The 12059-nt window shown below is 38.4% G+C and overlaps 1 pseudogene; it reads right to left on the bottom strand.

The window, feature by feature from the left end:
* Positions 1 to 3704: 3704 nt before the first annotated feature.
* Positions 3705 to 7124, bottom strand: LOC113892936 (annotated as a pseudogene).
* Between the last annotated feature and the right edge of the window lie 4935 nt (positions 7125 to 12059).

The following is a 12059-nucleotide window of genomic DNA, read 5'->3' as shown; positions in this document are numbered from 1 at the left end:
GAGAAGGAAATGGCAACCTACTCCAGTGTTCTTGCCTGGAGAATCCCAGGGGTGGGAGAGCCTGGTGGGCTGACATCTATGGGGTCACACAGAGTCGGACACGACTGAAGTGACTTAGCAGCAGCAGCAGCAGCATCAAATAGATTTAAGTGACATTCTAGTATCAGTTATGCACTGATAAGTACCTGTTTCAAAGCATTAGTTGTCTGACTATATAACTGTGTAACAATGTTAACACAGATTTAATTTTAACATCTGATGCCAATCTCTCCTTATTAATCATATTTTAATTCAATAATTTAATATCTTTGTTATTCCTTCCAGCTGATTTTCTATAAATTCATTTACAATCCCAAGACATTAATTTACTAGTAAAGTAATTGTGGTTTTGGACCATGAATTTTAAATCATTATAACTAGGCTCAAACACATCTTTATTAATCAAAATGGGAAGCATTACAATCAACACATTTTTGCTAATGAGAAATAAGTTTATTTCTGTGCATAAAAATCTGTGCTTCGGGATTCAACGAACCCTTGGAAAGCATTTTCTGCCTCCTGCTGGTTGTGGATGGAGAAGGCAATGGCACCCCACTCCAGTACTCTTGCCTGGAAAATCCCATGGACAGAGGAGCCTGGTAGGCTGCAGTCCATGGGGTCGCTAAGGGTTGGACACGACTGAGTGACTTCACTTTCACTTTTCACTTTCATGCATTGGAGAAGGAAATGGCAACCCACTCCAGTGTTCTTGCCTGGAGAATCCCAGGGACGGGGAAGCCTGGTGGGCTGCCGTCTATGGGGTCGCACAGAGTCAGACACGACTGAAGCAACTTAGCAACAGCAGCAGCAGCAGCTGGTTGTGGAAGCATTTTCCCTCCAAAAAGTTGTTGAGATGCTTGAAGAAGTGGTAGTCAGTTGGTGAGAGGTCAGGTCTACGGTGAATGAGGCAGAACTTTGTAGCCCAATTAGTTCAACTTTTGAAGCACTGGTTGTATGATGTGTGGTAGGGTGCTGTTGCTGTTGTGGAGAAGAATTGGGTCCTTTTTGTTGACCAATGCTGGCTGCAAGTGTTGCAGTTTTGGTGTATCTCACTGATTTGCTGAGCATACTTCTCAGAGGTAATGGTTTCGCCAGGATTCAGAAAGCTGTAGTGGATCAGACAGTCTGCAGACCACCAGTGACCATAACCTTTTTATGGTGCAAGTTTGGCTTTGGGAAGTGCTTTGGAGCTTCTTCTTGGTCCAATCACTGAGTGGTTTGGCATTGGTTGTTGTATAAAATCCACTTTCTGTCCCATGTCACAATCAGATCAAGAAATGGTTCATTGCTGTTGCACAGAGTAAGAGTAGATAACACTTCAAAACAACAATTTTTTTAATTTTTGGTCAGCTCACACAGGACCCACTTACTGAGCTTTTTCAACTTTCCAATTTGCATCAAATGCTGAATGACTGTAGAATACTCGATGTTGAGTTCTTTGTTAACTTCTCTCTCTCAATTGGTCATTGTCAACTTCCAATGGACAGCCACTGTACTCCTTGTCTTCAAGGCTCTTGTCTCCTTTGCTAAACTTGAACCACACTGCATTGTATGTTCGTTAGCAGTTCCTGGGCCAAATGTATTGTTTATGTTGTGAGTTATCTCCGGTGCTTTATGACACATTTTGAACTCAAATAAGAAAATCGCTCAAATTCGCTTTTTGTCTTTTGCTTTTAGACATCATTTCCCTAGTCTAAAACAAATATAAAATAAACAGCAATAAGTCATTAGCAAAAAAACATGAAGCAAGAAATGTTCAATAAAATGATGTATAAAATAACCACATTTAAGAATGTATCCGAATACATTCTTAAATGGCACTGTTGAACAGCAAAGTTCAACAATGCAAAACCACAATTACTTTTGCACCAACCCAATAAATCTATGGAAACCTTTACTGGAATTGCATTAAACTTTTTCACTACTTTAGGAAGAATTAGGGAGCCTATTTGCTATATTCAGTCTTTCTATCAAGGAAAGATGATTATCTCCATTTATTTTCTTTGATCTGTTTTAGAAAAGTTTTCCTCACATGTCTCATACATTATTTGTTGAATTAAACTGTGGAAAAGTCTTAGAGATGGGAATACCAGACCACCTGACCTGCCTCCTGAGAAATCTGTATGCAGGTCAAGAAGCAACAGTTAGAACTGGACATGGAACAACAGAATGGTTCCAAGTATGTCAAGGCTGTATATTGTCACCCTGATTATTTAACTTATATGCAGAGTACATCATGAGAAATGCTGAACTGGATGAAGCACAAACTGGAATCAAGATTGCCAGTAGAAATAACAATAACCTCAGATATGCAGATGACACCACACTTATACCAGAAAGTGAAGAAGAACTAAACAGCCTCTTGAGGAAAGTGAAAGAGGAGAGTGAAAAAGTTGGCTTAAAACTCCACATTCAGAAAACTAAGATCACGGCATTGGTCCCATCACTTCATGGTAAATAGATGGGGAAACAATGCAAACAGTGACAGACTTTACTTCTTTGGGCTCCAAAATCACCGCAGATGGTGACCACAGCCATGAAATTAAAAGACACTTGCTCCTTGAAAGAAAAGTTATGATAAACCTAGACAGCATATTAAAAAGTAGACATTACTTTGAGAACAAAGGTCTGTCTAGTCAAAGCTATGGTTTTCCCAGTAGTCATGTACTGATGTGAGAGTTGGACTATAAAGAAAGCTGAGTGCCAAAGAATTAATGCTTCTGAACTGTGATGTTGAAGACTCCTGAAATTCCCTTCGACAGCAAGGAGATCCAACCAGTCCATCGTAAAGGAAATCAGTCCTGAATATTCATTGGAAGGACTGATGCTGAAGCTGAAACTCTAATACTTTGACACCTGATGCAAAGAACTGACTCATTGGAAAAGACCCTGATACTGGGGAATACTGAAGGCAGAAGAGGATGAAAGAGGATGAGATGGTTGGATGGCATCACCGACTCAATGGACATGAGTTTGAGTAAACTCCAGGAGTTGGTGATGGACAGGGAGGCCTGGCGTGCTGCAGTCCACGGGGTTGAAAGAGTTGGATATTACTGAGAGACTGAACTGAACTAAGTCACCTGAAGTGGTATCTGTTGCACTTACATACTCATTAACATAAATGGCTGAACAAATTCATTTTAATGGATATTCAATCCACTAAAAAAACTCAATATCCCACATAGGTAGTCACTTCAACATAGCCTCATGTCAACTCCCACACCAAAAGAGTACTTTATTTTGTAAATTTTGACCCATTGTCACTTCCATGTTATGGTCTTTTCAGCTGTCAAGTGTGCAAGGTGAAGAAAAAATTTAATTATACAGGGATTGCACCTGGAAAATAAATTTCTTAAACTCCATATGTACTTTGTAAAACTGCTGGGTTCCAAGCCCATCTATGAACTCCCTGGCTACCAGTATCATGTGCAGCATACTAAAGCTACACTATCTCAATAGCTTATTGATTCTGTATAGATCCAGCAATCAATATGTCAACTTGTAACAGACTGCATACTTTTAACTGAACATGGCAAAATATTTACTGTCTTGAACTTTACATCATTTGATGTCAAACAACGAGGCAAATCCCAAAAGTACATACAAAAAACAGCCTTGTACTTACAAAAGATTGTTTCCCATACTGATTAATCCAGGCAGCTAACTCATTTGTTTACGTAATTTTATTGAAGAAAAATAAATCAGTTTCTAGCAGAGCTAATAGCTGGTCACTCCTCCATTGACAACTTGCATCATTTATTCTCTGCTATATTAAACAGTATACTGGAAGATAGATTAACTAGTAACTCCAAGCCTCCTAACAATTTAAATGAAAATAACAAAATGTTCTGAGACCTTATTTTGGAATACAAAGGGTGTTTGACTTCTAATTTCCATTCTCTGTAGAACCAGAACTGGTCATTCCTTTATTGACATACATAAAATACATCACATTTTCTGTTCTGCTGATACTATAAATTCAATACCAATTCTGTAGCCACATCAGTTATGAGCATAAAGTATACCATGTAACCTCAAATCTCTAACAGTGGAAGGCTTAAACAAGAATGGATGCTGCTAAATAATGCTGCTTCCTTTGATGTGACAACTCAGCATCCATCTTCCTCCCTCTTAGATGATTCTTCAGCATGTAAGAGCAGTGAGGAATGGTTTTAGTCTCATAACCAAGTTAGAGTGAAGACATTGGCCACATAATACACATGCTCCATTTTTTAAAAAATTCTGAATCTTGGGCAACTGTTTTCTTATAACTACTTTACAGTTTCTAAAAGCAGTTATTGTTCAAAGCTGGAAGAACTTAAGTCTTCTCAGATGACCATGTGAATGAATGAAGGGAGGTAAATAAAAAATAAAATTAAAAAAGATGAGGTCTGATAGGGGAGCAGCCAGATAAGAAAATCAAAAAAGGAATAGTAATTTAAAGTTTACTCCAGTTATAATGCAGGTTATTCTGACTTTAAGGTAGCATCACACAGCATACTTCTGAGTCCATTCCTGAGATATTCTGTTGTACTTATCTCCGTCTGTTTTATAGATCCGGGCAATCTCTGGCACTAGGGAGTCATATGGGTTTGGATCCCATAGCAGTGAACAAATGGATAAAAGAACTTTAGAAATAGTTAAAGCAGGAGACCACTGTGATCTTAGAATATCAAGACAAATGCTGTCATTACTATTAATATTTGGATGATAAATTCTTATTGTAAATGCAACCTTAGGTGGTTTGAAGGGGTAGTCTGAAGGAAAATGAATACACCACCTTGACATGGGCTGTCATTAGGTCCCATAATTATGGCTTGCCTATGAACATACCATCCCCAACTGGACCTGCAGAACATTGTGCTGGAGGGTCACGGGCCAAATTACTAAGTTTCTTATTAATCTGTTTCAGCACCATAGTCTGTGCTTTTTGTCTGGCTCCTATCTCGGTGTGTGCTTGAAGGTCCGGCCAAAACTCTTGATGATCCCAGTGGCTGGGAAGGATTGTCTCTTCATCTCACACCGGCTCTGCCAGACATAGGCGCAGAGGGGCCGGGGACTCCCTCACACTGTGGACTCGGCCTCCGCCCCGTGGGGCAGCTGGTGCCTCCCTGGCTCTATGGGGGTCTAAACACTCACTTTTACTGTCAACTAATTTTCAGCACGAGTGACAAGATAATTCAAGAGGAGCAAAGAACAGTCTTTTCAACAAATGTTGCCAGGACATCCAAAACAGATATTCACATATATAACAATGAAGCTGGACCCCTACCCTCTCATTGTATGTAAAACGTAGCTCAAAATGGATCAGTGACCTAAACATGACAGGAAAAATAAAAAAACTCTTAGAAGAAAACAAATTATCATGATCTAGGATTATACAAAGGCTTAGGCAACAAAACACAAGCAACAACAATGACAAAATAGTAAATTGGACTTCATCAAACGTAAAGATCTAGGCCCGGGAACAGAATTCCAGACAAAACAAGTATGAAGGCCCGAAGGTAAGCTGTGTATCAGAGGGGGAGAAAGTAAACCAGAATGAGTGGAGAAAGCTGAGGCATGATAGGAGAAATAGTTGAAAAGATGGGCATAGTCCAGTATATAGAGGGCCTTGAAGGCCATGATAAAATAAATGGATTTTATTTGAAATGCAGTGGGAATCATTGCAAGATTTTGTTTTAGGGAATGTCATGTTCTGATACATGTTTCTGAAGACAACTTTGATTCCTGCATGTCACATTAACTGTTGCTGGGCAGGGAACAAGGAAACCAGCTTAGGAAGCTTTTATAGCCATCCAGGCAAGACATAAATGATGGCATCAAGAGAATGGATAGACAGGAGATTAGATAGATATGGAAGAGCTGAAAAGACTAACTGAATGTGGTAATTGAGGAAGAAAAGAGGAAATAAAGGATAACTCTTAGGTTTTCAGTTTAAGATGTATGTAATTTATGGAGAAAGGAAAGACTAGAATAATAAGTTTGGAGGCAGTTAGGCATGGAAATCAGTGTTTTGTTTTGGTATGTAAAAGGTGAAAAACCTTTAGTCATCCAAATGGAGATATCAAGTACTGAGCTGAAAAAACAAGTCTAGACCTAGGGGAGGAGTCAAGGCTGCAGATAAAAATTTGTGTCATTTATTAGGCCCATGTAGGACTATCTTGGAGAAGGAAATGGCAACCCACTCCAATATTCTTGCCAGGAGAATCCCATGGACAGAGGAGCCTGGTAGGCTACAGTCCATGGGGTTGTAAGAGTCGGACACGTATTAGTAACTAAACCATAAAACAGGACTATTTAGAGCAAGTATCTAGATAGAGAATAGCAGAGGAGCTTACACTATGGCCCAGGGCACTGTAATATTAAAAGACTGAGTAAAGGGGATGGAGCTGGCAGAGGAGACTGAAAAAGAGTAACCAGTTAAGTAGGAGAAAAAAAACAGTAACAGAATTGTGGTGTGTGAAAGGATACTCAGAAATATTTAATTAGTTACTTATATGCAGATTTAGTCACATGAGGTAATCAAAAACTTATCAAAGCATAAAAAAAGACAAAAAAATGTGCAAAATGTGGGGAAAGGGAGGGAACAAATTGCAGACAGTTTAGAAACAGTTAAGTCTTGTTTATACAGTTTTTTAATAAACTGATTAATTGGCAGCTAGACTGTCTTTGAGCAGGCTGACTTTATCATAAAAGAAAACTGTTTCAGTTTATGGCTTTGCCAGAGCCTTGAGAGCGTCACTGTAGAACACACTGATGGGCTTTGTGATTTTTCAGTCTAGTCCCTTAGTTGTAAATCATTTCCTCATCAGTTGTAAATCATTTCCTCATCAGGAGTACTCAAGTGTCATGGGAAAAAAATATTAAAAAGTATTTCAAAAAGAATATGGAAGCCAAAAATCATAATCAGAAGGTACAAATTAATCTCACAAAGGGTACCTTTAGATCAATGGTTCTCAAACTTCGGTATGCCACCAGCATCATCTGGAGGATTTATTAAAACAGAGTGAGTAAAAGTCACTCAGTCGTGTTCAACTCTTTGTGACCCAAATTCTCCAGGCCAGAATACTGAAGTGGGTAGCCTTTCCCTTCTCCAGGGGATATTCTTAAACCAGGGATCAAACCCAGGTCTCCCTCATTGCAGGCAGATTCTTTAACACCTGAGCCACAAGGGAAGCCCTTAAAACAGAGTACCAGGCCCCAACTCAAAATTTCTGATTCAGTGTCTAGAGTGGGGCCCCAAATCTGCTTGGACTAACACAAGTAATGTTTATACTGCTAATTGAAGAATCATATTTCTTGAGTCTCAATGACCTAGAAGACTTGAATGCATGCAGCTGGAAACATGTCCAAGAAGAAATGTTCATAACTACCTTGATTATAATAATAAAAAAACTAAAAATAATCTAAATGTCCATAGTTGAATGGATAAATCATGGTATGCATTTTGTAATAGAATGCTATATAGCCATGACGATGAGTGATAGCTACATGCATCTATACAGATGAATCTCAAAAACGAAGTTGAGCAAAAACAGTCACTAAAGTATACATATAATTTGATTCTATTCACAGAAAAGCCAAAAGCAGGAAATACTGTACTTATAGAGACACATAAACATGTGGTAAACTTATAATGAAAAATAAAAGATTTATTGATACAAAATTCAGACAGTTGTCATCCGGAAGTTAGGAAAGATAGAGAAGTATTAAAGACACTGCTGCTGCTCCTGCTGCTGCTAAGTCGCTCAGTCGTGTCCAGCTCTTCACGACCCCATGGACTGCAGCCTACCAGGCTCCTCCATCTATGGGATTTTCCAGGCAAGAGTACTGGAGTGGGTTGCCATTGCCTTCTCCTAGACACTGAGGCACTTCAAAGTTAATGTTCTACTTTTTAAATGATGTTGTACTTCAAAATGTAAGTAAAATATACACTTCCTAAGTGAAAGTCAAAGTGTTAAGTCGCTTGGTCATGTCTCTTTGTGACCCCATGGACTGTAGCTTGCCAGCTGTCCATGAGGATTCTCCAGGCAAGAATACAAGAGTGGGTAGCTATTTCCTTCTCCAGGGGACCTTCCCAACCCAGGGATCGAATCCACATCTCCTGCATTGCAGAGCCACCAGGGAAGCCTTCATATATATTCTAGTGTGTGTGAATTGCTTCGTAATAAAAATTTTTAAGTAAAATCAGAGGTAATGATCAGCTGTATTAGTTAGTGCTGAGTTCAAGAAAGGTGAGGACATAGAAATGACTCTAGAATTTGGTAAAAGGAAGTTTGTGGTGATCCCTAAAGAGTGATTTCAGAGGGGTAATAAGGACAGAATCCAAACTACAACAGATTAATGAATATTAGAACACAAGACAGAAACTGCCAAAACCACAAGACAAGTGAAATCAAATACTTCAGGAATGCAAAGGATAGAAATTAGTTCCAACCCAAGGGCAAAAAATAACACTTCCTGGAAGAGGAGCAACATTTGAGTATATAGAAGGAAATGAAGCATGTTTCAGGCAAAAAGAATAGCACCAATGCCAGTAAAGTCAGCATCAAGCAAAAGTTAAGTACGAAGGGGAAGGGCAAGCAGTGCAGTTTAGCTGTAGCACAGTGGCTGGCTGAGTACTAGGATTTAGCTAGGAACGTACAGGTTGTCTAAACTGGCACTGTCTACATGGTAATCACTGGCTACATGTAGCTACTGAGCACTTAGGATGTGGCTGGGACAACTGAAGAACTGAAGTTTTTAATTTGAATTAATGTAAATTTAACAACTGATACCTGATTTAGTTATAGGAACATTTTTAAGTCTCTTTGGAAGAAACTGGGTATATGAATAAACTTTTCAAACTGCAGATTTTATGAAACCTAAATATAGATCAAACGTTTTCAGTGAAAATGTAGCATCTGAAAGATGGGCTATAAATAAGGTGACCATCTGTACAAGTTTTAGTACTGTAAGTTATACAACACAGGGTCACCCTAGCTGTAGACATAATCTATATTCTAGATGTCAAAGCACGTAAAAAATAATTAATAAAAACTTTTATTACATATTGAGATCATAATATCCTGGATATATAAGGTTAAATAAAATGTATTAAGATTAATCTCACCTGTTTTTTTACTTTCTACAATGTGGCCATCAGAAATTTTAAAATTATACATGGTTGACATTATATTAAGTATCATACAGCACTGGTCTAGAGAAAGACAGGCCAACTTGAGCTTTAGCTATTACTCAGTAGTAAATAAAGTCAATGAAATCTCAAAATATCCACATTAATTTTTTTTTAAGTAAAAGGAAGTATTGTAGCACTTGGAACTATTAAACTAAAACTGCCCTTTAAAGTTATGTTTTTTAATTAGCTCAATAAATCAAAGGAGAAATGAAGTCACCAAGGGAAAAAAAATGGTTTTCAGGTCTATAAAACCTGACTAGCTTACAAAGGCTTTATAAGGGTATAATATACAGCAACAAACGAGTTCTTGGTCATGAGTGCGTGGCAAACTATTTACAAACAATCCTATTTAAAAACCAACTTTTGTATTTATTCCTTCTTTCAATAGTCATAGGTTTACAGATATACTCAACATCTCATTTTCTACAATCAGGAAAATGTTCAATCACTCTTAGACAATCATAGACAATGCTAGAACCTTGTGGAAGTTAACAATTCTGTTTTTTGGAGAGAGTCTCAAGGGTGATAGATTGTCCCTGTCACCTTTCCTCCAACAGCGTCCTACACTAGAAAAAGAAAAGTCAGAAGGACTATTTAGCCTAACTCTTACAATTCTGGAAAGTCTTATCTAGTATCCTGACTAGCATCTGGCTCCCCTCCCCGCATCCCCATCCATAATTAGGGAATGTCAACACCATCTAACCGGTTGCCCAAGCTAGAAATGTGTTATACCAAATTTCTCTTTCAACATCACTCCATTCAAAGACCTTTTCAAATTCTACCCTCTTAATTTGTTTCAGAATTTTAATATCTCACCCCAACCCAAACTGCCACAGAAGGGTCAAATAGCTATATATGGCAGAATTGGGATTAAACGAAAGTTCTGTCTCTATATGGACTCCCTCTCTCTCTCGGTCATCTAATTCACCTCTGTGGTTTTAACTTGCAAATTGTATCTATCTCCAGCTCAGATTTTTCTCAGAATACCTCAGAATTGAAAATCTAATCACCTACTAGGGATGTCCACCTGGATATTCCATAGCCATCCCAATCTCAACATATCAAAAAATTCAATTAATCATCTTTCCCATCCAATTTCTCACTTATCACCTATTCTCCAAATATTGGATTAGAATTCCTATATTAGAAAACTGGACACCAATTTCTCTCTCAATATCCAATTAAGTCCTTCCCATTTTATCTCTTGGATATTTTTCAAATCCTTTCTCCATTTTTCAGCCCAACAAATCCTCAGCCGATCTCCCTTTAACGACCTTCATCCAAATTCATAATATAACCTGCGTGTTCCATGAACTGACCATCACCTACCTTTCATGTCTCTATATAGTCTTGTACTCAGTAATTCCACCATGAGAAACTGTGTGAGGTTTATACACGCACTAGGTTGTTTCTCTTCAATCTGTCTTTTTCATGTGTTCTCTTGCCTTGTTCAGTCGCTCAGTTGTGTCCGACTCTGCGAGCCCATGGAATGCAGCACGCCAGGCTTCCCTGTCCTTCACCACCTCCCAGAGTTTGCTCAAATTCATGTCCATTGAGTCAGTGTTGCCATCCAACCATTTTATCCTCTGTCGCCCCATTCTCCTCCTGCCTTCGATCTTTCCCAGCATAAGGGTCTTTTCCAATGAGTTGACTCTTTGCATCAGGTGGCCAAAGTATTGGAGCTTCAGCTTCAGCATCAGTCCTTCCAATGAATATTCAGGAATTATTTCCTTTAGGATTGACTGGTTTGTATAACTGAATCATTTTGCTGTACACCTGAAACACAATGACGTAAATCAACTATAATTTTAAAAATGAACAATTTTTGCCTTTTTCAGTTGCTGTTTTCTTATCTCTGGGCTAGCTATCTTTTTAGTAAAATTCCTAAGCCAAATAGATTTTGAATTTGTCTGTTGTATAATGATGTATAATAAAGCTGCTGCATTGTTATTGAATATTCAGGGCTAATTTCCTTTAGGATTGACTGGTTTGATCTTCTTGCAGTCCAAGGGGCTCTTAAGAGTCTTCTCCAACACCACAGTTCAAAAGCATCAATTCTTCTGTGCTCAGCCTTCTTTATGGTCCAACTCTCACATCAATACATGACTACTGGAAAAACCATAGCTTTCACTATATGGATCTTTCTATACCTAGATGGCCTTCTTTCCAACTTTAAGGAGCATGTGCAGGTCTCCAATGTCCACCTATGCAAGAAACAGTAAATCTAAAGTACTCAGGTTCTACTGGTTTTAAAGTCTAAGAATCAACAAAATGAGTCTCTCCTGCTGCCCTAAGCAGAGATTCTTAGGTATAGAAATCTACCATCAGGATGTATTTCTAGTCATAAAGTTTCTCCAGTGAGACTTAAAGGGAGTAGCTAGTCATGCTCACTAGGCCAGTAGAATGAGCGTTATGGACAGTTTCTTTAGACCACATCTAATGGTTTCTAATTTTCAATTAAATACCTGTTCTTGAACACCCTTTTCAAGAGTGGCTGCCAAAACTCTGCTTGATTTACATTCTTTGTTGAGTCATCTGAAGAAGTGACTTGATGAGATAAGTCTAGGGAAAAAGGGTGAAGCCGCCATGTAGGTGACCTATAGTAATGTAATGTCACCAGGAGCAAGGAATGAAAATTGTAAGGTCAATATGATTAAAGGAAATGTTCTGGGCATATGATACTTCAAGACATTGTTCACTTGGAAATTACAACTTGTCATCCAAATAGTGAATAGCACACAAAATATAACAAAGTTCAATAAGAGGCTTCAATATTCACAAGGATATTCAAGAATCTGCACACCAGTGAGCATGAAAATGGATTTTGTAGTAACTCAGG

This window comes from Bos indicus x Bos taurus, chromosome 5 (assembly GCF_003369695.1).
Source record: "Bos indicus x Bos taurus breed Angus x Brahman F1 hybrid chromosome 5, Bos_hybrid_MaternalHap_v2.0, whole genome shotgun sequence".
Lineage (NCBI taxonomy): Eukaryota > Metazoa > Chordata > Mammalia > Artiodactyla > Bovidae > Bos > Bos indicus x Bos taurus.
The sequence above is the reverse complement of the archived record's forward strand: the minus strand, read 5'-3'. Positions and strand labels throughout refer to the sequence as shown.